Consider the following 25,798-nt stretch of genomic DNA (forward strand, 5'->3'; position numbering starts at 1 on the left):
AGGTCCCACACAAACCCTTTTTATCCTTTACCTTTATTAACGGGATCCACACTTGTGGGTCCCATCCCATTATTTGGAAAGTTTAATTTTAGAGAATTATCAAATAACTCAAGCCATCTAACGATGAGGGAGAGGGATAGAGGCACTGCAGAAGAATGTACTCGAATTTGCAATCCAAATCCTAAATCCTTCAATGGTTGACAAGCATCTCTTGTGCGGGGCATTGGCTGCTACCCTCATCAGACAACTAGAGACAAACAATCATTTTAAGTCATAAGCCTAAAAAATATGCAGATCAAAGGCTTAAGTAAAACCACACCATAAAAAGCAGTGGAGATTGAAAGCTTGCGATTGAAAACTTCTCCAAGGAAACATAAGTTTTGGATCAAGCTGATATTTATGGTTTTCCCTTATATAGGTACTATGACCTTATGAGTAGGTTGTATGGCAAATAAACATCACAGTGGGTCATAGGAAGCTTTTAATGCAATCCCCTCTCCTTCCTGTTGTGTGGTCCACCTAAGTCTCTCCTTTTTGGACTCACGCTGTAGACTGATCTGTCAAAATGAATAAATTACAGTGGGCCACCAAACCCTGTCCGCATCTCTGTATCTCTACAGGGCTGATGTTGCTCCATCCACACTTGTGACCGCAATTGCTAATCCTAACCATACAACTAATTAATCATACATTGTTAAAAGGAGACCGTAGGTTATAGAATTTTATCCAATCAAATCAAGTGGTATGTTTGATAATATGAATGTTTTTGTTGATTTGTACCAATTATATAGAAGGTTGAATAGACAATCATAAGACAGTGAGGCAAAGGACGACAAAAGGAACACAACTAGATGGTGGAATTTGAAGAACATCGATACAACATGTACTGTGGAAACGGATGGCTGTTTAATGGTGAGAACAACAATCTCTGATGTGGCCAAAGCATCATGAGAGCATCAATCTAGACCGGTGACCCATTTGAACAACGGAGCAACACCTGAATCGTTAGAGCTTTTTATTCGCATCACGCGATTTCGAAAGATTAACGATCGAGATTTGGAAACGACGGTCGAAGACTTCTAGCTTGCTTTTGGGATATCAAACGGTCTCCGAATCAGACGATTCTTTTTTCATTTGAAATCTTGTCAAGTTACCTTTCCAACGAGCTAAATATATCATCCAAATTCTACCTCTAATGGAGTTGTGAGGGTTTTAGTGAAAACAGGGGATGTTGGAAAATTTCTATACCATTTACTCTCACAGCACTTTTAAAGGCCCAAACGGTCTCGGAATGCGACGATTCCAGTGAGGATTGGAAGAGCACTGACTCACCTTTCTAATGAACCTAAAATAAACCCAATTCGATATATAACGACGGAGTTATGAGCATTTTATTCGCATCACACGGTTTTGAAAGATTAACGATCGAGATTGAGAAACGACGATTGAAGACTAAATGGTCTTTGAATCAGGCGATCTTTTTTCACTTGAAAGCTTGTCAAGTTAGTTTTCCAGCGAGCTAAAAATCGTCCAAATCCGACCTCTAATGAGGGAGTTATGAGGGTTTTTGTGGGAATATGGGATGTCAGAAAAATTTTGGACCATTTACTCTCACCCAACTTTTGGAGGCTCAACTGGTCTCGGAATGTGACGATTCAAGTGGGGATTCGAAGAGCATTGACTCACATTTCCAATGAATCTAAAATCGACCCAATTCGACATATAACGAGGGAGTTATGAGCATTTTATTCGCATCACGCGATTTCAAAATATTAACGATCGAGATTGATCTCCATGTAAAGATAAACAATCGAGATTGGAAAATGACGATCGAAGGCTTCTACCGTACTTTTAGGATATCAAATAGTCTTCGAATCAGGCGATTTTATTTTCATTTTAAAGCTTGTCAAGTTACCTTTCCAACGAGCTAAAAATCGTGCAAATCCGACCTCCGATGAGAGAGTTATGAGGGTTTTCGTGGGAACAGGGGATGTCGGAAAAATTCTATGCCATTTACTCTCACCCCACTTTTAGAGGCCCAAACGGTCTCAGAATGCGACAATTCTAGTGGGGATTTAAAGAGCACTAACTCACTTTTCCAATGAGCCTAAAATCGACCTAATCTGACATATAACGCGGGAGTTCTGGGCATTTTATTCACGTCACGCTATTTTGAAAGATTAACGATGAAGATTGGAAAATGACGATCGAAGGATTCTCCCGCACTTTTGGGATATCAAACGGTCTCCGAATCAGGGGATTCTGTTTTCATTTTAAAGCTTGTCAAGTAACCTTTCCAATGAGCAAAAAATCATCCAAATCCGACATCGAATGATGGAGTTATTAGGGTTTTCGAGGGAACAGGGGATGTCAAAAAAATCTGAACCATTTAATCTCACCCCATTGTTCGAGGCCCAAACGGTCTCGGAATGCGACAATTCCAGTGGGGATTGGAAGAGCACTGACTCACCTCTCTAAGGAACCTAAAATAAACCCAATCCGACATATAACGATAGAGTTATGAGCATTTTATTTGCATCACGCGATTTTGAAAGATTAACAATTAAGATTAAGAAACGACGATCGAAGACTACTAGTGTGCTTATGGGATATTAAACGGTCTCCGAATCAGGCAATTCTTTTTTCATTTGAAAGCTTGTCAAGTCAGCATTCCAAGGAGTTAAAAATCGTCCAAATCCGACCTCTAATGATGGAGTTATGAGGATTTTCGTGGGAACAGGGGATGTTAGAAAAATTCTAAACCATTTACTCTCACCCCACTTTTGAAGGCCCAACCGGTCTCAGAATGCGACGATTCAAGTGTGGATTCGAAGAGCATTGACTCACCTTTCCAATGAATTTAAAATTGACCTAATCCGGCATATAACGAGAGAGTTATGATTTTTTTATTTGCATCATGCGATTTCGAAATATTAACAATCGTGATTGAGAAACGACGAGCGAAAACTTCTAGCGTACTTTTAGGATAGCGAACAGTCTCCGAATAAGGTGATTCTTTTTTCATTTGAAAGATTGTCAAGTTACCTATCTAACGAGCTAAAAATCATCCAAACCTGACCTCTAATGAGAGAGTTATGAGAGTTTTCGTAGGAACAGGGAATGTTAAAAAAATTCTGGACCATTTACTCTCACCCCACTTTTGGAGGACCAAACGGTCTCAAAATGCTACGATTCCAGTGGGGATTGGAAGAGCACTGACTCACATTTCTAATGAACCTAAAATTGACCCAATCTGAAATATAACGAGGGAGTTATTAGTGTTTTATTCGCATCACTCAATTTTTAAAGATTAACGATCGGGATTGAGAATTGATGATCGAAGATTTCTAACGTGCTTTTGGGATATCAAACGATATCTGAATTAGGCGATTCTTTTCTCATTTGAAATCTTGTCAAGTTAGCTTTCCAACGAGCTAAAAATCATCCGAATCTGACATATAATAAGGGAGTTATGATGGTTTTTGTGGGAATAGGGGATGTCAGAAAAATTCTAGACCATTTACTCTCACCCCACTTTTAGAAGACTAAACGATCTCGTAATGTGACGATTCTAGTGGAGATTGGAAGAGCACTGACTCACATTTATAATGAACCTAAAATTGATCCATTCCGACATATAGCGAAGGAGTTATGAGCGTTTTATTCGTATCACGCGATTTAGAAAGATTAACGATCGAGATTTAGAAACAGAAATCGATGACTTTTACTATGCTTTTGGGATATCAAACGGTCTCCGAATCATGCGATTCTTTTTTCATTTGAAATATTGTCGAGTTAGCTTTCCAACGAGCTATAAATCGTCCAAATCTAACCTCTAATGAGGGAATTATAAGGGTTTTAGTGGGAACAGGGTATGTCAGAAATTTTTTGGATCATTACTCTCACCCTACTTTTGGAGGCCCAAATGGTCTTGGAATACAACGATTCTTATGGGGATTGGAAGAGTACTGACTCACCTTTCCGATGAATCTAAAATTGACATAATCTGACATATAACGAGGGAGTTATGAGTGTTTTATTTTTATCATGCAATTTCGAAAGATTAACAATCGAGATTGAGAAATGACGATCGAATACTTCTAGCGTGCTTTTGGGATATCAAACGGTATCCGAATCAGCCGATTCTTATTTCATTTGAAATCTTGTTAAGTTACCTTTCCAACGAACTAAAAATTGTTCAAATTCGACCTCTAATGATGGATTTATGAGGGTTTTCGTGGGAACATGGGATGTCAAAAAAATTCTAGACCATTTACTCTCACCCCACTTTTGTAAGCCGAAACGGTTTGGGAATGCAATGATTCTAGTAAGGTTTTGAAGAGCACTGACTTACCTTTCTAATGAACCTAAAATTGACCCAATCCGATATATAACCAGGGAATGACGAGCGTTTTTTTCGCATCATGCGATTTCGAAAGATTAACGATCGAGATCGTGAAACGAGGATTGAAGACTTCTAGCATGCTTTTGGGATATCAAGCGGTCTCTGAAGTAAATGATTATTTTTTCATTCGAAAGCTAGTCAAGTTAGCTTTCCAACAAGTTAAAATTGTCCAAATCCGACCTCTAATGAGGGAGTTATGACGGTTTTTGTGGGAGTAGGGGATGTTAGAAAAATTCTGGACCATTTACTCTCACCCCACTTTTGGAGGCCCAACCGGTCTCAGAATGCGACGATTAAAGTAGGGTTTCGAAGAGCACTGACTCACCTTTCCAATGAATCTAAAATCTACACAATCCGACATATAACAAGTGAGTTATGAGCATTTTATTTGCATCACGCGATTTCAAAATATTAACGATCGAAATTGAGAAACGACGATCGAAGACTTCTAGTGTGCTTGGGATATCAAACAGTCTCCGAATCAGGTGATTCTTTTTTCATTTGAAAGCTTGTCAAGTTACCTTTCCAATGAGCTAAAAATTGTCCAAATATGACCTCTAATGAGGGACTTATGAGGGTTTTCATGGGAACAATGGATGTCAAAAAAATTTTGGACCATTTACTCTCACCCCACTTTTAGAAGCCTAAAAAGTCTTGGAATGCGATGATTCTAGTGGGGATTGGAAGAGCACTGAATTAGCTTTCCAATGAACCTTAATCGACCCAATCCGACATATAACGATGGAGTTAAGAGCGTTTTATTCACATCACACGATTTCGAAAGATTAACAATCGAGATTGAGAAACGACGATCGAAGATTTCTAGCGTGGTTTTGGGATATCAAACGGTCTCTGAATCAGGCAATTATTTTTTCATTTGAAAGCTCGTTAAGTTATCTTTCTAATGAGGTAAAAATTGTATAAATTTGACCTCTAATGAGGGAGTTATGAGGGTTGTCATGGGAACAGGGGATGACAGAAAAATTCTAGACCATTTACTCTCACCCTACTTTTACAAGCCCAAACAGTATAAGAATGCGATGTTTCTGGTGGGGATTGGAAGTGCACTGAATCACCTTTCCAATGAACCTAAAATTGACCCAATCCGACATATAACGAGGGAGTTATGAGCGTTTTATTCGTATTACGCGATTTCGAAAGATTAACGGTCGAGATTGAGAAAAGATTATCGAAGACTTCTACCGTGCTTTTGGGATATCAAACAGTACCCAAATTAGTTGATTCCTTTTTCATTCGAAAGCTAGTCAAGTTACCTTTCCAACGGGCTAAAAATTGTCTAAATCTGACATCTAATAAGGGAGTTATGAGGGTTTTAGTGGGAATAAGTGATGTCAAAAAAATTCTGCACCATTTACTCTCACCCCACTTTTGGAGGCCCATACAGTCTCCGAATGTTACAATTTCAGTGGAGATGGAAGACACTAACTCAACTTTTCAATGAACCTAAAATCGACCCAATCTGACATATAACGAAGGAGTTATGAGCGTTTTATTCGCATCATGCGATTTCGAAAGATTAACGATTGAGATTGAGAAACCACGATCGAAGACTACTAAAGTGCTTTTGGAATATCAAATGGTTTTCAAATTAGGTGTTATCTTTTCATTTGAAAGCTTGTCAAGTTAGCTTTCCAGCGAGCTAAAAATGTCCAAATCCGACCTCTTATGGAGTTATGAGGGTTTTCGTGGGAACATGGAATGTCAAAAAAAATTCTTAACCATTTACTCTCACCTCACTTTTAGAGGCCCAAACGGTCTCGGAATGCGACGATTCCAATGGGTATTGGAAGAACACTGACTCTTCTTTCCAATAAACCTAAAATCAACCCAATCCGACATATAACGAGGGAGTTATAAGGATTTTATTCGCATCATATGATTTTGAAAGATTAACAACCGAGATTGAGAAAAGACGATCGAAGACTTCTAGTGTTCTTTTAGGATATTAAACGGTCTTCGAATCAGGCGATTCTTTTTTTCATTTAAAATCTTGTCAAGTTATCTTTCCAACGAGCTAAAAACCATCCAAATCCGACCTCTAATGAGGCAGTTATGAGAATTTTCGTGGAAATAGGGAATGTTGGAAAAGTTTTGGACTATTTACTCTCACCCCACTTTTGGAGGCCCAAACGGTCTTGGAATGCGAGGATTCCAGTGGGGATTATAAGAGCACTGACTCACCTTTCTTGTGAACCTAAAATCGACCCAATTCAACATATAACAAGGGAGTTATAAGCATTTTATTCGCATCACGTGATTTTGAAAAATTAACTATCGAGATTGAGAAACGATAATCAAAGACTACTAGCGTGCTTTTAGGATATCAAACGGTCTCCGAATCAGGCGATTCTTTTTTCATTTGAAAGTTTGTCAAGTTATCTTTCCAACGAGCTACAAATCGTCCAAATCTGACCTCTAATGAGGGAGTTATGACGATTTTTGTGGGAATAGAGGATGTAAGGAAAATTCTGGACCATTTACTATATCACCCTAGTTTAAGAGGCCCAAACGGTCTTAGAATGCGACGATTCAAGGAGGGATTCGAAGAGCACTGACTCACCTTTCCAATGAACATAAAATCGACCCAATCTACCATATAACGAGGGAGTTATGAGCGTTTTATTTGCATCACGCGATTTCGAAAGATTAATGATTGATATTGAGAAACAATGATCGATGACTTCTAGCGTGCTTTTGGGATATCAAGCAGTCTCCAAACCAGTGATTCTTTTTTTATTTGAAAGCTCGTCAAGTTAACTTTCCAACGAGTTAAAAATCATCCAAATCTGACTTCTAATGAGGGTATTAATGGGAATAGGGGATTTCAGAAAATTTCTAGACCATTTACTCTCACCCCACTTTTGGAGGCCCAAACGGTCTCGAAATGCGACGATTCTAGTGGGGATTGGAAGAGCACTGACTCACCTTTCCAATGAACCTAAAATCGACCCAATCCGACATATAACGAGGGAGTTATGAGCATTTTATTCGCATCATGTGATTTTGAAAGATTAACGTAGCTTGATTTTGGGATATCAAATGGCCTCCGAATTAGGTGATTATTTTTTCATTTGAAAGCTTGTCAAGTTATCTTTCCAATGGGCTAAAAATTATCCAAATACGACCTCTAATGAGGGAGTTATGATGGTTTTCGTGGGAATAGGGGATGTCGGGAAAATTCTGGACCATTTACGATCACCCCACTTTTAGAGGTCCAAACGGTCTTGGAATGCGACGTTTCAAGTGGGAATTGGAAGAGCATTGACTCACCTTTCCAATGAACCTAAAAATGACCCAATCCACCATATAATGAGGGAGTTATGACTGTTTTATTCGCATCACGTGATTTCGAAAGATTAACGATTGAGATTGGAAAATAATGATCGAAGACTAGTAGCGTGCTGGGATAACAAATGGTCTCCGAATAAGTTGATTCTTTTTTCATTAGAAATATTGTCAAGTTAACTTTTCGACGATCTAAATATCATCCAAATTCGACATCTAATGAGGGTTTTCGTGGGAACAGGGGATGTCGAAAAAATTCTAGACCATTTATTCTCACCTCACTTTTGGAGGTGCAAACGGTCTCAGAATGCGACGATTCCAGTCGGGATTGGAGATTGAGAAACAACGGTTGTAGATTTCTAGTGTGCTTTTGGGATATCAAAATGTCTCTGAATTAGGCGATTATTATTTCATTTGAAATCTTGTCAAGTTACCTTTCCAATGAGATAAAAATCGTCCAAATCCAACCTCTAATAAGGGAATTATGAGGGTTTTCATGGGAACAGGGGATGATGAAAAAATTCTGGACCATTTAGTCTCACCACACTATTGGAGGTCCAAACGGTCTTGGAATGTGACAATTCCAGTGGGGATTGGAAGATCACTGACTCACCTTTCCAATGAACCTAAAATCGACCCAATCAGACATATAACGAGGGAGTTATGAGCGTTTTATTCGCATCACTCGATTTTGTAAGATTAACAATTAAGATTGAGAAACGACGATCGAAGACTTCTAGCGCGCTTTTGGGATATCAAATGGTCTCCAATTAGGTGATTCTTTTTTCATTTGAAAGCTTTCCAAGTTAGCTTTCCAACGAGCTAAAAATCATCCAAATCTGACCTCTAATGAGGGAGCTTTGACGGTTTTTGTGGGAACATGCGATGTCAGAAAAATTCTAGACCATTTACTCTCACCCACTTTTGGAGGCCCAAATGGTCTTGGAATGTGACGATTCTAGTGGGGATTAGAGGAGCACTAACTCACCTTTCCAATGAACTAAAATTGACCAAATCCGCTATATAATGAGGGAGTTATGAGCGTTTTATTCACATCATGTGATATCGAAAGATTAACGATCGATATTGAGAAATGACGATCGAAGACTTCTAACGTGCTTTTGGGATATCAAACGGTCTCCGAATCAGGCGATTCTTTTTTCATTTGAATGCTTGTCAAGTTAACTTTCCAACAACCTAAAAATTGTCTAAATCCAATCTCTAATGAGGGAGTTGTGAGGGTTTTTGTGGGAACATAGAATGTCAAAAAAATTCTGGACTATTTACTCTCACCCCACTTTTAGAGGCCCAAACGGTCTCAAAATGCGACGATTCCAGTGGGGATTGAAATAGTACTAACTTACATTTCTAATGAACCTAAAATCGACCCATTCTGACATATAACGAGGGAGTTATGTGCATTTTATTCACATCACACGATTACAAAAGATTAACGATCGTGATTCAGAAACGACGATTGAAGACTTCTATCGTGCTTTTGGGATATCAAACGGTTTTTGAATTAGGAAATTCTTTTTTATTTGAAAACTTGTCAAGTTATCTTTCCAACGAGCTAAAAATTGTTAAAATCTTACCACTAATGAGGGAGTTATGAAGGTTTTCATAGAAATAGGGGATGTTAGAAAAATTTTGGACCATTTACTATCACCCAACTTTTAGAGGCGCAAACTGTCTGGAAATTCGACGATTCTAGTGGTTGGAAGAGCACTGACTCTCTTTCCCAATGTACCTAAAATTGACCCAATCCGACATATAATGAAAGAGTTATGAGTGTTTTATTCGCATCACGCGATTTCGAAAGATTAACGATCGAGAGTGAGAAACGAAGATCAAAGATTTCAGGCGTGCTTTCGGGATATCAAACGGTCTCCGAATTAGGCGATTCTTTGTTCATTTGAAAGCTTATCAAGTTTTCTTTCTAACGAGCTAAAAATCATATAAATCTAATCTCTAATGAGGGAGTTATTAGGGTTTTCGTGGGAACAGGGAATATCAAAAAATTATAGACAATTTACTCTCACCCAACTTTTAGAGGCCCAAACGGTCTCGGAATGAGATGATTACAGTGGGGATTTGAAGAACACCGACTCACCTTTCCAATGAACTTAAAATCCACCCAATCTGACATATAACGAGGGACTTAGGAGTATTTTATTTGCATCACACGATTTCAAAAGATAAACGTTCGAGATTGAGAAACAACAATCGAAGACTTCTAGCATGCTTTTGGGATATCAAACAGTCTTCGAATCAGGCGATTCTCATTTCATTTGGAAGCTTGTCAAGTTAGCTTTCCAATGAGCTAAAAATTATCAAAATCCAACCACTAATGAGGGAGTTATGAGTGTTTTCGTAGGAAAAAAGAATGTCGGAAAAATTCTGGACCATTTACTCTCACCCCACTTTTGGAGGCCCAATTGGTCTTGGAATACGACGATTCTAATGGGGATTGGAAGAGCACTGACTCACCTTTCCAATGAATCTAAAATCGACCCAATCTGACATATAGCGAGGGAGTCATCATCGTTTTATTCGCATCACGTGATTTCGAAAGATTAACAATCGAGATTGAGAAATGATGGTCGAAGACTTCTAGCGTGCTTTTAGGATATCAAATGGTATCCGAATCAGGAGATTATTTTTCATTTGAAAGCTTGTCAAGTTAACTTTCCAACTAGCTAAAAATCGTCTAAATTTGACCACTAATGAGGGAGTTTTGAGGGTTTTCGTGGGACTAGGGGATGTAGGAAAAATTCAGACCATTTACTCTCACCCCACTTTTGGAGGCCCAAACGGTGTCGAAATGGGACAATTCTAGTGGAGATTCGAAAAACATTGACTCACCTTTTCAATGAACTTAAAATTGACCAAATCCGACATATAACAAGAGAGTTATGAGCGTTTTAGTCGCATCACGTGGTTTCGAAAGATTAACGATCGAGATTGAGAAATGAAGATTGAAGACTTCTAGCATGCTTTTGATATATCAAATGGTCTCCGAATCAGGCGATTCTTTTTTCATTTGAAATCTTATCAAGTTACCTTTCGAACGAACTAACAATTGTATAAATCTGATCTCTAATGACGGAGTTACGAGGGTTTTCGTGGGAACAGGGGATGTTAGAAAATTTCTGGACCATTTACTCTCACCCCACTTTTAGAGGCCAAAACAATCTTGTAATGCGACGTTTCCAGTGTGGATTGGAAGAGCACTGACTCAACTTTCCAATGAACTTAAAATCAACCCAATCCGACATATAATGAGAGAGTTATGATCATTTTATTAGCATCATGCAATTTCAAAAGATTAACAATCGAGATTGAGAAACGACCGTTGAAGACTTCTAACAGGTGATTATTTTTTCCATTTGAAAGCTTGTCAAGTTAACTTTCCAACGAGTTAAAAATCATCCAAATCGGACCTCTAATGAGAGAGTTATGAGGGTTTTCGTGGAAACAAGGGATGTCGGAAAAATTCTATACCATTTACTCTCACCCCACTTTTTGAGGCCCAAACGGTGTCGGAATGTGACAATTCTAGTGGAGATTCGAAGAGCACTGATTCACATTTCTAATGAACCTAAACTCAACCCAATTTGACATATAACAAGAGAGTTCTGAGCGTTATATTCACATCACGTGATTTCAAACGATTAATGATCCAGATTGAGAACTGAAGATCAAAGACTTTTAACATGCTTTTGGGATATCAAACGGTCTCCTAATCAGTTTATTCTTTTTCCATTTGAAATATTGTCAAGTTACCTTTTGAACGATCTAAAAATCGTACAAATCTGACCTCTAATGAGGGAGTTATGAGCATTTTCATGGGAACAGGGGATGTCGGAAAAATTCTGGACCATTTACTCTCAGCCTACTTTTGGAGGCCCAAACGGTGTCGGCATGCGACGATTCCAGTGGAGATTCGAAGAGTATTGACTCAATTTTTCAATGAACCTAAAATCTACTCAATTGGACATGTAGCAAGTGAGTTATGAGCATTTTATTTGCATCACACAATTTTGAAAGATTAATGATCGAGATTGAGAAACAACCATCGAAGACTTCTATTGTGCTTTTGGGATATCAAACGGTCTCCGAATCAAGCGATTCTTTTTTCATTTGAAAGCTTATCAAGTTAGCTTTACAATGAGCTAAATTTTGGAATGCTGTCATTTGGAATGCCATTATTTATTAGCTTTACAATGAGCTTATCAAGTTAGCAATTTTGTGATAGATTCAAGCTGTTGTTTCATTCTTGCACTTGCAAACTGTGACGGACCATACCCGTCGCTAAAGTTTAGACAACTATCGTTTTTAGCGACGGATTGAATCCGTTGTAATTTAGCGACACATCCGGTCCATCGTTTCATTTTTGCGACAGAAAACTATGTTGGAGGATGACCGTTGCTAATCTCTCATGTTACTAACTATGAGCTGCCAGTCGCCAAATTTTAGACCTGTCGTTTATTAGCGACGGCTTGAATCCGTCGCAATGTAGCGACGGATGCGATTCGTTGTTTCAGTTTTGTGACAGCTAACTGCGACGGTTTTTGACCGTCGCTAATTGTAAAAAAAATGAGGTTACATCTGATTGTTGAAGTAAATCATTTACACTACAATGGAACCCAACCGAGATGACAACTCCTTTTCTCTTTGAAATAATTACTAGTTAGGCAACATTTATTAGAGTTGGTGCCTTGTGCGCTATGTGTTTACTCTCCAAGTATAGGGTTGTGATGTAGTAATAAACTCGGTGAGATCGAGGTTGAATCCCAAGGGACTGAACCTTGTACGTAATCTGAAAATAACTAGAACTAGAACTAGACAAAGATGAAATCTAAATCAGGTGGAATTGAGGAATAATGATAAAATAGTAAACTAAAATATGTAGAATTCAAAGGTAGGAAACTAGGGATTCAGAGGATCCACTTGTAGAGATTAGGGAGATCTTATGCCTGCATCAAGAACTCAATTGGACTTAAAGTCCCATCTTCATCCAGTTGAAGAATATAACCATGGAAATCAAGACTGAACTTCCTTTGATATAGTTTTCAAGAGATGAAAGGTATATGAATTAGAATGGATTCCATCACCAAACCATGCCTAGGAGACAAAGTAAACAATAAAATTAAACTAATTAACAACTAATCAACATGATATGAAGGTTAAGAAGGGTACAGTCATCCAACCATGCCCAGGAGACGATGGTGAACAATAGGGCTTCCTGACGTCATAAACATAAAAGGGTAAAGGAACACCTTCAAAGCCATTGCAGACCCATTGTAATTTCAGTCACAACAGACCATTAAAGACTAAAAACATTCTCTTAATAATCAAACTAAAATCAAATTCAGTTTATAAATTTAAATTAAATTAAAAGCGTAAAATAGAGTCTCCCATCTCGCTACTAGCTTCACCTCTTAGCCCTAGCTAAGAGGTTTAGCCACTCATAGACATGATTAGGCTAAACATCTTTAAAAGAAAACAATTAAAACTAAAGAAAATAGGGAAGAAACAGAACCAGCCGGCCGAAACTCTCTCTCTCTCCTTGCTCTTCTTGGCTTCCCACGTCTCCAGCTCAGATGCCACAGATAGCCCTTTCCACGTCCTCTCTCCTTCTCCTTTTATAGCACATATGGTCAGTGGAGTGGGCGTCGGTGGAATTTTACGCAGCAGAGTATGTTTACGCATGGAGAGAAGCCATCTTGCGTTTGATGCTTGGTGGGGCCCATATTCTGAAGAATCAGGTCTGTCCATTACTTTTGTGGTGTCGATTTAGGCCACTGTTTCAAGATTGAAGTGGATTTGAATTCTGGGTGGACCACACCACTAACCGACGTGGTGGCTTTGCCTTGCCGCTGCGTACTTGAATGTTTACATGGGTCCACATGCTTGGCATGGGTTTGTTCAGTTTCATCATATTAACTCATTGGACGGACCAGATCATCCATTCGAAGTGATCTTGGTGGCCCACTACAATCCGTCCGCAACCTTGTTTTTGCGTTCGCAGCCAAAATTGTGTGCGTAACCCATGGGGTTCACACTCCCTATTTTTTGAGAAATCCATGCCGTCCGTTAAATTACCCTCGAAAAACCGGTTAGGGATGGTTGCTTTGGATTAGTTTCGGCGTGGCCCACAAGGTTTTTCATACTGCCGTCCGTCCTACGTTTGGATGGTTGAATTCTGATACAAACTGTCTCTTAAAATTCCGTCAGCTAGGATTTGGTTAGAGGGCCCGTGGAATTCCAATAGACGGTCCAGATCATCCGAATGGATGATAAGTGGGGCCCACAATCAACGTCTGGCGGTCCAGTGGTGAAGACGCTGTCTCCTTGCATGAGACGGATCGGGTCAAGGTAGTTAAAGCTGCCTTAATGTTTTGGTGCGGCGCGGGAGTGCACCGCACCGTGCACTCGCAAAAAACAGGTGGGGTCTACTATGATGTATATGTAAGATCCGATCCATCCATTTGTTGAGACCAAAATTGAAGTATATCCAGATATCCGGTGGGCTCAGAATCAGTGGTTTATGGGCTGATCTGTCTGTTGGGCCACTTCCACAGGGATCTAAGAGCTGAAATTCTACTTGTGCGGTTAATTTATTGTCCTCAGGCCATATATGATGTTTTGAGCCGAACGGATGGTGAGAACCCTGTAATCTTGCATTCTAGACGATTTTCAGGCCCATTTAACGTGAGTGGCGTGATTTTCTCGGATCTCTGGTGTGTGAATTCTTCGATCTCGGTTTCCTTGAGTCCGTTCCTTGCCTTGGTGATGTCTGAGCATTAAATCCATGCTTTTAGTACCTTTTTCAGTCCAAGTTCCTAAATTCACCTTGCAGCACAAACACGATTAAAATAAGGCATTAAACGGTATCATGTTCATAAAATCAGGTAATAACTGGGGTCTGATATGCAATATTCGACCCTCAACACAACCCCCAACTAGCATTTTGCTAGTCCCGAGCAAAGTATGCGAAAAATAAGTTTAAGAATTACAAGACAATTCTTGTGAAACCGAGTGATATTTTGAAAAACGATTCAGATACGAAAAATCTAAGATTCATGAATCTTGGGCATAATTCTCCCCTAGACTCAAGCACATGGTAAACTTCATAATTAAGTTCAAAGTATTAATCCATCAATTAGAACAATTCTAAACATTGAATTCCATGGCTGTATAGTCTAATCTCGACTTATCAACATTAAAATTCACTTCCAAGGGCTCCCTTATGCGGTTATATATGTGCAGTTTTCACCACCCATAACAACAAAAAACATCCAAGACAGTTAAAGCCTGGTAAGTTTGATGTGGGTAAAATCCTCTGACAGGTTATTTTCATTTATGTTGATAAAAATAGTCATGGAATTGGTGAAAATGGAAGCAAGAAATACTGTCTACAGAAACTGTTTGCAAAATGAGCACCACAATCACATAGGATGAAATAGATACAATGTATGGCACATCAGTGATGTGATGTGATGTGATGTAAAACATTGCATAGATCATCCCCAAAAAAAATTCTAAAATTTGATTTTCTCCAATTGATTGTGAGTTGTGACATATCCTTCCATCTAATCATACAGTTGCCAGGAATAAAATAAGAGAGCTAAGGAAAAAAAAAACTCAAAAGCGAGTTTAGAAGGAATTATGTATAAAAATGCAAAAAACCCTTGGTTTTTTTTTTGGACTGCTAACAATTCCAAAAACAGATGCATCGAATCAGCAAAATAATTTCACAAAAAATATAAATCTGAATTTTTCATATGATCTAAAATCTGCCCAATCTGTTCACCTCCTCATATTCACATTCCACAGGGAGCACTGCAGCACTGCAACTTAACAGTGGGCCGCATATTGGATGGCATATAAAACACAATGGAATAATCTAAATAAATCCAAGACATAACAACCACCAAACTAAGATAGAAGCAACAGAACAAATTATAGAAACGAAAAAAAAATCACTTCATTTCAAACAGATCCAAAAAAAAAAAAACTCAGCAAAACAACAAGAAGGTTAACTTCATTAACAATCATATTAAAGTAAATTAAAATAAAACCTCACTACCAGTTAAGAAACTCATTATGTCCAAGACATAACAACCACCAAACTAAGTTAAAGATAGGCATGCCTCAGGGAATGGCTATTGATGAACATTTCTCTGCACCATTTGCTCAAGCATTTCCCAATTGTCTCTTTTTACTGTTAGCCATCTTGCTAGTCTCCAAGCACTCTACAGATGCCTGATATACATTAACCAATGTGATGTGGTCTCCCTCTAGACTGGAAAAAACGCTTCCTCCCAGCTCTTGCTTGATCTCAAGGGAAAGTGGTTATCACCAATTAAAAACTATCTGTTGTAGTAAACTCAAAAGCTATAACAGCTTCAGAAAATGGAAGAAAAGGACATGACTCACCCTGACACCCTTCTCGCTCCTCCTTTACCCGGGCTTGGTACCGGCAATGCAAGAAGTTGCAATGGCGAAGTTAAAAAATGGCTTACGCTCCATTTGGTTTGAGAAAAAAATATATTCATAAAGATTGATGTGATGACCAAATGAAGCCTAAGACTACACTGCAAATATGAAGCAAGAGAGACAAATTTACTAAAAGGTATGACAGGAACTCTTACACTACAAATATGATGACCAAGTGACCACCTGTAGAAAGAAAAGAAACGGAATGATTTTACAAAGTGTGTTGGTGCCAAAAGGATGGAGAACATATATAAATCCTCACCAATCACATTCCATTCCACAACCCGTCTTCAGCAAAACCTCTGAAGCAATATAATTAGGGGAACCGACAGTAGAGTATGCTTGCACATTTCAAACAATGACAATTATAGGTGAAATTTTCCAGAAGAAATCCTATTGAAGCTCCTTATGGACAATTCAAATCGAATTACCATTAAAAGTCAAGTAATAGCCCAATTGTGATTTCCTTCCTTGGCATTCATATTTACGGTTCCTCTGCTCTGAATGGCAATTATGTTACTTCCAAGTTGGACTCAAAAGCAACACGCTGCAATTTCAATGCAACTTCATCATTATGAATGACCTGGAAGCACCCATTAACTTTTTTATTAAACTGAATGTTCTTTTTTTTTTTTTTGAAATGCATGGATGTTCACTACTTAATTCACTCTAACATTGACCAATGAGAATCCATGTTTTTCTTTCCTGTTATAGATGGTCCCAGCAGCAATCTATGAGAAAGCAAATGAAATGTAAAATTACAACACCCTAGTAATGCAACTTATCAAAATAGATATAGTATGCACGAACTATTAGTGGTATGTAACACCCTTCAGCCATAGCAGCATCTATTTGAAATGCAAAATTTAATTTAAAATGTACTAAGCATGATTCACTTAACATATGATATCCGAAGTAGTATATTTCAATAGAATCCGATCAACCAGCCAAAAAGTGTATAATGGGGCTGGCTATCAATAGATTCTAACCATAGAAAGAAAATTTACGGTTCTTTTTTGCTTTGGCTGTTTGTCTGTGCTTTTTTGGCACTCTTAATAAATTATTGTGTTAGTTTTCAAAAAAAATAATCAATAGGTTCTAACCAGGTTACTCAAGTCACCTAGCAACACCCTAATGAATTGCCAATCAAAAAACAAGCAACATACATTAATGTACACCATTAAAGCTGAGTTAGAAGACTCCAAAGACGACCATTAAAGCTAGTAGCTTTTTCATCTACAGCTCTCACTTTCTCTGAAAAGATAACCATTAAAGCTAGTAGCTTTTTCGATCATTTCCGATCATTGTCAAGGTATTCAAAATCGGTTATGTAACGGCCGTTACAGAAAAATGTGCCGTAATGGTCCGGTAACAGCATTTTTCAAAAAATAAAAAACAGCCGTAATGGCCGATACAAGGGTACGGTAATGGTGGTCGCCGTTATGGCCACCGTTACCGCTTTGGAACACCTTGATCATTGTATATGTTGAACCACTTTCCATGTTCCCAGCATGCTATCGCCGGACGCATTACCCTCAACACAATCCTCAACCTGACAAAGGCACCAGATAGTGGGTCCTGAGAACCTTCCACTCTCCAGAATTCCCTGTCAGACTAACTGATCAAGTGGAATCTCCCATGGAGGTTCAACCAGCTGGGACTTTCAACCACTGCAGATTGGGTGTTTGCCATGATGCAGCTGAGAGATTCACTCCCTCCCAAGTCGCAGAAGGACACACCCTAGCTGCTCGACAGATTGTCCCACTGGAAAATGGCCCTCACCCAGGGGAATCAGTCGACCTTTCAAATGAAATTGCAATGACTCTTGAGCCACATCCAAGGGACTCTAGACAGACCCTCCATAGCGCACCGGTTGGCAATATACGACTGACCCACCCTTGTTTTTTCTCTGCCTCGCAAAAGGACACACCCCAGCTGTTCGACAAATTATCCTACTGGAAAATGTCCCTCACCCAAGGGATGAGTCTCACCCAAGGGAATCAGTCGACCTTTCGAATGAAATTGCGATGACTCTTGAGCCACATCCAAGGGACTCTAGACAGACCCCTCCATAGTGCACCGGTTGGCAATATACGACTGACCCACCCTCGTTATTTCTCCAGCACCGCACCTCGATGCTTTACATCAGCCCCCCTTCTAGATCAAACCAATGAACACCCTATTCAACCTCAATCTCTACCAACCCCATCTTTTGTCCAAGGTACTACGCCTGACTCTCCTACCTTGCCACCTCGACAAGAGGCCTTGTCCATCGGGGGTGCCATGGTTCATCTAGATTCCTCTCATGCCTTATCAGAAAATGTCACTGCCCAAATATTTACCACTAGAGATAACCGCAGCTACACCCCTACCAGATGGAGCTGGCTAGATGATGCTTTCTCTCGCTGCTGGGACCTTCATCCTCAGTCCGTCTCAATCCCAGATTTATTGGTGTCTGATCTGGCCCCTGACCTCTCCTCTCCAACTACTATCATCTGTCCAGCAAGGGTAGGCTTAGATCCATGGGATGCGGGAACTCAGGAATGAGATAGCAACCTGTCCCCTTCCTTTGCTGATTTGAGGCCTTGCTCTCAGGATATTCTAGTGTATCGTGGATTAAGAAGGAAAACTTTACTCAGGAGGAGCCTCCGCTAAGAGAGACCTAAGAAAAGGGCTCCTATTGAAGGACGGGAAACTGATGTCTAGTATTCTATCCTAGAATGTCTATGGCGTTGGAAATACGCCAACCTTAAGATACCTGAAAAGCTTGGTGAGGAAAAAGAAGGTAGCTATTCTCATCCTCCGGGAACCGATGATTAGATAATCTGGAAAGCTATATGTGGCAGCCAAGTTGGGATTTCAATTCACAGTTGAAGAAGTATCAGCAGAAGGCAAGATCTGGATTTTATTCAATAAGTCATTCCACATTTCGACTATCGCAACCTCCAAACAATGTCTCACTCTCTAGGTCTCAAATGAAACTAACTCTCAACTGTGCATCATCTCTGTGGTGTATGCTTCATGCAACAGATATGATATAGCCCTGCTATGGGACGAAATTCGCAACATTTCTAGATTATCCTTGGGATCGTGTCTGGTATGTGGGGACTTCAACACCACCATTAACGCAGAAGAGACAATTGACAACTCGATAGCAGATAGTAGAAGCATGGAAGACTTCCGCAATGCCATCCATGACTCTGGTTTGATTGATGCAGGTTTCTCTGACTCTATGTTCACTTGGTGAAACAACAGAGTAGGCTGCAGCCGTCGTTGGGCTAGATTGGACAAAATGTTGCTCAACATGAACTGGATCTAATCCTTCCCCCGTAGCAAAGCCGACCACTTGCCCCGGTTACACTTAGACCACTCCCCATTCTCCTCTGTTTCGAGGAAGAATCAGCTAAAGCCCCAAGATCTTTTAAATTTCAGCGTATGTGGACTTCTCCCGACTTTCTCGATGTTGTTAGGGCCCAATGGGAGCTCCCCACGTAGGCTACTCCTATGCTGAACCTGCATATAAAAATGCAGAATCTAAAGTTAGCGTTGAAGACTTGTAATGCAGGGGCATTTTCACACTGGGCTCGAGTGGGGTCGCCTGTGGGATGCAGGGGCACACTCGGAGTGGGTAACCCATGTGATTTGGGGCCCACGGGGGAGGTCTCGTGTTCGAGACTCCTCATCGGGGGTGATTAATGCGCATTTCACACCGGGCTCGAGTGGTGTAGCCCGTGGGATGTGAGGACACACTCGGGGTGGGTGGCCCATGTGATTTGGGGCCTAAGAAAGGGGTTCGACCGAGATCCTAAACCCATGAGATGTGGGGCCTGGGCTATGAGATAAAGGAATTAATTTGTCATACTCTAACAGTTCAATTTTTTAGAGTAAGTGGTTAATTGTCCTGCATCAAATTGATATCAGAGCAAGAGGTCTCGTGTTCAAGACTCCTTGCCGAGGGTGATTAATGCAGGGGCATTTTCACACTGGGCTCGAGTGGGGTCGCTTGTGGGATGCGGGGACACACTCGGGGTGGGTATCCCATGTGATAAAGGGATTAATTCGTCATACTCTAACAGTTCGAACTTTTAGAGCAAGTGGTTAATTGTCTTGCATCAACTTGGAATTCAGCAGTGTTTGGCAATGTTTTCCATAATGTTCAGAGGGTTAAAGACGCAGTCATCAAGGCTGAACATACCCTTCTCAGCTTTAGGTTGGAGGAGGACAAAGAGAGGCTAAACATAGCAGTAGCTGAGCTGAAGAATGCCCATCTTCAGGAAGAAATTTTCTGGAAGCAGAAATCCAGAGTTTCATGGTTGCAGGAGGGAGACTGCAACACTCAGTTCTTTCACGACTCGGTTATGATCAAGAGGAGAACCTCAATGATCAGGTCGATTAAACTCCAATCGGGGGATTCCCTCCATTCTCCTGAAGACATGGAAGAGGAAGCAGTCAAATTTTTCAAAGACCTCTTCACATCGGAGCCCATCCAAGATAATGACAGTCTACTGGATTGCATTCCTAGCCTTATCTCGACTTCTATGAATTCAGATCTTGCCAGACCTTCGACCTTGGAAGAAGTCAAGGCAGCGGTCTTTGCGATCCCGACTGATAGTGCTCCTGTGCCGGATGGATTTTCTGGGGCTTTCTTTTCCTCCTGCTAGGAAATTATTAGATCTTTGGAGCAGTTTGTGAATTCTTTAAGGGTGGAATCATTCCGAGGGCTTTCCGATGTACTCTTATATACCTCGTTCCAAAGAAGAAAAATCCGGAATCCTTTAGGGACTTCAGGTCGATCAGTTTGTGTAACTGCATCCACAAAATCTTCTCAAAAATCGTAGCAAATAGGCTATCTTGGATCCTCCCTAATATCATCTCAGAAGAACAAGGTGCCTTCGTGAGAGAGATCAATAGCGGAAAGTGTGTCCATTGCCAGTGAGACGGCTTTTGAAATTGGCAGGAAGGTCCATGGAGGCAACATCATCCTCAAGCTAGACATGGAGAAGGCATACGACGGCTTGGAATAGAGTTTCACTTCCCGGGCTCTTTTAAGGTTTGGTTTCGATCCGAAATGGATTCTTATGGCTCAACAATGTTGGCAAGACTGCTGGTTCTCGGTCCTTTTTAACAGAAGACCGTGTGGCTTCTTTAAATCTTCACGCGGATTACGTTAAGGAGATCTGCTAGCCCCGTCAATCTTTGTTATTGCGACAGAGGTCCTCAATAGAGGCCTACAGCACCTATTTCTTTTTGGATCATGTCAGCCCTACAAACTTCCCAGGAATTGCCCCGTCATATCTCACCTTTTGTTTGCTAACAATATTATAATCTTTCTGAATGGCAGGGTCTCCTCAATTCTCTCAGTGCTATCATTCATCAAATCCTATGAAGCTATCGTGAGCCAGAAAACTAATGCATCTAAAAGCTACTTCCTCATGCCTACGAATTCCTCTGCGGCCAGAGCTCATCGAATTAGCCAAATTATAGGCTTTCAACAAGCGTCATTTCCATTTATCTACTTGGGCATACCAACATCCCAGGGTAGAATCCGCACTCCTCAGCTTCAACCCCTTATCCAAAAAATTGAAAATAGAGTCACGGGCTGGAAGGCGAAGCTTCTTAACCAGGCAGGGAAGCTAGTCCTCATTAAGCACGTTCTATCTAGCTTCCCCCTTCACCTGCCTTCTGCCATTAACATTCCAAATAAAGCTTGTCATCAGATTAATAAACTTGCGTTTGGTGGCGACCCATTGGATTGTTGTGTTGTGGGCAGTTCAAGTGAGGTGCTAGAGATGAGTTGCGTCTGTGTGGCTCATTTAGGATCCGGATGAGGCCGTCCATTAGGTAGTTCCAGTCAGCCATCAGGTGGTACGTGTACACAAAACAATAGGCCACCAAACGCAAGTGACCCAAGTCCGGTTACAGCAGCACATCTGAACATAGCTGATGAATGTTGGTATGGGTAAGTGTCGGCATTTGTAGGGCTGGTGTGACGTGGGCCTAGACAATGGGGAACAACGATACCAGGTTGATTCACCAGCTCTAGTGGGCCTATATCAGCTAATAGCGGTGATTAAATCAGCACCATTGGAAGGAATATTGGGGCCCATAGTGATGTCTATTAGGCATCCCACCTAGGTACAAGGCCACGTTGTCCTAGATGAAAGGAAACCACAAATTTCAGCTTGTTCCCCGGCTAGTGGCCCACTGAACAGTGGAGTCCACATGGACGTATGGGTTTTATCTACACCGTCTAGTAAAGGACCTCACCATAACGAAACAACAGGGATTGAACGGGTACCATTGTAAATGGTTGAGGCCCACTGTTGCAGCTAATGTGGGGGGCTCCACTGTGATGTCATTTGCAGCTAACCTGTACATGAGGTCATGCACTGATCTGGTGAGTAAGGAATACAAATATGAATTTGGATTGTTGTAAAAAGAAACCTGATTGTTTGAATTGTTTATAGAACAGAAGATGGTCCTACAAAATTAACGATGTGGATCACTGATAACCAACCTCAAATATTATGAATAGATGGATCAACTTAACATATCCATTGGGATGGGTCATGAAAAGAGGATTCAATCATATGATGAGTTTACATTACTACCATCAACACGAATCATATGACACATTTGGATCGTTGAATGGGCTGAATCATATACGAAGTTCAAATCCGTTGAAATGGCCCAAGCACGTCAAAGGTTTGGATCATTTGTATAGCTGAAGAGGGTCTCACATAATTTAGGACATGGATTAACTTAACATATCCATTAACATGGATCATGAAAAGCAGCTTCAATCATATGATGAGTTTAGATCTTGTAAAACAGCTTTAATCGTATGATGTGTCACGCCCCAAACTCGGGAATTGGGCTCATAAAATTTTCGGCCACTGAATCCGGAGTTTACATCACTACCATCAATACGAATCATATGACACACTTGGATCGCTGAATGGGCCGAATCTTATATGAAGTTCAAATCCGTTGAAATGGCCTAAGCACGTCAAAGGTTTGGATCATTTGTATATCTGTAGAGGGTCTTACATAATTTAGGACATGGATCAACTTAACATATCCATTAACATGGATCATGAAAAGCAGCTTCAATCATATGATGAGTTTAGATCTTGTAAAACAGCTTTAATCGTATGATGTGTCACGCCCCAAACTCGGGAATCGGGATCATAAAATTTTCGGCCACCGAATCCGGTGCCGACAGCCTCTGTAGTACCCCATTCTTGGCTCCTAGCTCTCATGTGCCAGGTTCCGATCCTGGGATCCTACATGGAGGATTTTCTGGGTGATTTTTTTTTTTTTTGTAAAGGAGCATAATCATAAGTGTACCCAAGTCACCAAAACATCATCACATATCCACTAATATAATATTTGAATACAATGCTGAAAGGGAAATACATCATATAACAAAATTCTAAAAGATCGGGCACATGCTCCTGCCTCAATGCTGCTGCTGTGTAGCATAACCTGCATGTAACGAAGGTGCATAAGCTTACTACGAAGCTTAGAGAGTGTGTGCGTGTGTGCGCAATGCATGTGCCAAGCATACAAATGTCAGAATAAGTGGAAATGATGGAAGGCTAAACTGGCAAGTCCATAAATGATGTTAACTATACCAAGGCTATGCAATGCAAAGCCTACATGGCTGAATGTCATAGGCTAGAGACGCAATGCAAGCATGTCAATCCTCAGTTAGTCCACGTATTAGTATGATTCGTCACTGGAAACATCACCGGGGTCTAGTACACTCCAACACTGGCTGCCGCCTCATCACATGCATGACTAAGTGAGTGGAAGAGACCTCACTATCTGCCTTGCCAGTGGTATGCCAATGCCCACTCGGCTCGTCGATAGCGGACCCATTTACGAGCTGGTTAAACTTAACCTAGCTTATGCTAATGCCTACTCGGCTCATCGATAGCGGACCCATTTATGAGCTGGTCAAACTCAACCTAGCTTACAGCCCTCTACCCTCGGACGGATAAGGTCATACCCCTTTTCAATCGACCACGACACAGTGGGAGACGTGGCTTACTGGTATTCGACATTCGGGCACTCATGTTATCCACTCGGTTTCGACGTTGAAGCATTCTACTGGTACCACAAGGGAGTAGAGAATGATTTGATGATGATAATGTGAAGAAGAGAGGAAAATATTGAGAGAGAAGAAGAAAGAGAGTTTGGGAAAGATGTTGTGTTAGGCTTACTTGCCCTAACACATAATATTTTATTATAATAAAGCATATAGTACACCGCAGGAGAAGAGGGAAGTGTGCACATGCACTTACACTAGAAGGGGCCACTAACCACCACTAACCACATATACAATACACCAGCATTCTTTATACTCCCCCTCAAGTAGGAGCATAGATGTTGATCATGCTCAACTTGTCACGAACACGATGAAGAGCATCTTGACTCAAGGACTTTGTAAGAACATCAGCTAGTTGATTGCCAGATCGAACAAAATGAGTGACGATTTCCTTAAAAGCGACTTTCTCCCGAAAAAAGTGACAGACGACCTCAATATGCTTGGTTCGCTCGTGGAAAACTGGGTTACGAGCAATATGGATGGCCGCTTGGTTGTCACAGTGAAGAGGAACAAGATCTGAAGGAAGATAGCCAAGTTCTATAAGAAGGTTGCGAAGCCACACGAGTTCATACGTCGCATGAGCCATAGCACGATATTCTGCTTCAGCCGAGGACTGGGCAACAACTGGCTGCTTTTTGCTCTTCCAGGTTATAAGATTGCCACCTAGGAAGGTACAAAAGCCGGATGTAGAGCTGCGATCAAAAGTACTACCTGCACAATCAGCATCGGAATAGCCAGAAAGATGAAGATGACCATGCAACTGAAAGCGGAGGCCAAGACCCGGGGCTGATTTTAAATACCGAAGTATGCGGTAGACAGCCGTGAGATGGGAAGTACGGGGAGCTTGCATGAATTGGCTAACAATCCCCATTGCAAATGAGAGATCTGAGCGAGTAATAGTTAGGTAAATAAGCTGGCTTACAAGTCGTCGATACATCTCGGGATCAGTAAGGAGAGCACCATCATCTGGTTGAAGCTTTTGTGAAGTATCCATGGGAGTGGTAGTAGGCTTGCACCCTAACATGCCAGTCTCCATGAGAAGATCGAGCGAATATTTTCGTTGTGACAAAACCAATCTGGATGATGAGCAAGCAACTTCAATTCTAAGGAAGTAGCGAAGAGGACCAAGATCCTTGATTTCAAACTTGGTCTTCAAAAAATCTTTGACCTCCCTCATTCCAGCAGAATCACTACCGGACAGAACAATATCATCCACGTAGACAATGAGAACCATGATGCCCGTCGATTGTCGACATATAAAGAGAGAATGATCAGCATGACTATGAACAAAGCCAAACTCTAAGAGACCCTGACTAAAATTTTTGAACCATGCATGTGGGGATTGTTTGAGTCCATAAAGAGCGTTCTTCAACCGGCATACAAGTGCAGGGTTGTGAGAAGCAACAAAGCCAAGAGGTTGATGCATGTAAACTTCCTCTGCAAGATCCCCATGGAGAAATGCATTCTTA

The 25,798-nt window shown here is 40.7% G+C and overlaps 1 protein-coding gene across 4 annotated transcripts in view; it reads right to left on the reverse strand.

The window, feature by feature from the left end:
- Positions 1–16,634: 16,634 nt before the first annotated feature.
- The window catches only part of LOC131219610 (cyclin-dependent kinase B2-1-like), a 104,424-nt gene continuing 95,260 nt past the window's right edge, over positions 16,635–25,798 (reverse strand). For 2 of the 4 annotated variants that reach the window (XM_058214857.1, XM_058214862.1), the window contains one exon: positions 16,635–16,799. The gene's annotated coding sequence lies outside the window, so the exon portion shown is untranslated. Of the gene's footprint in view, positions 16,948–25,798 lie in introns of all 4 variants that reach the window. The other 2 variants (XM_058214856.1, XM_058214861.1) reach the window with 1 other exon arrangement.

The sequence above is a fragment of the Magnolia sinica genome, chromosome 11 (genome assembly GCF_029962835.1).
Source record: "Magnolia sinica isolate HGM2019 chromosome 11, MsV1, whole genome shotgun sequence".
In the NCBI taxonomy this organism is placed as follows: domain Eukaryota; kingdom Viridiplantae; phylum Streptophyta; class Magnoliopsida; order Magnoliales; family Magnoliaceae; genus Magnolia; species Magnolia sinica.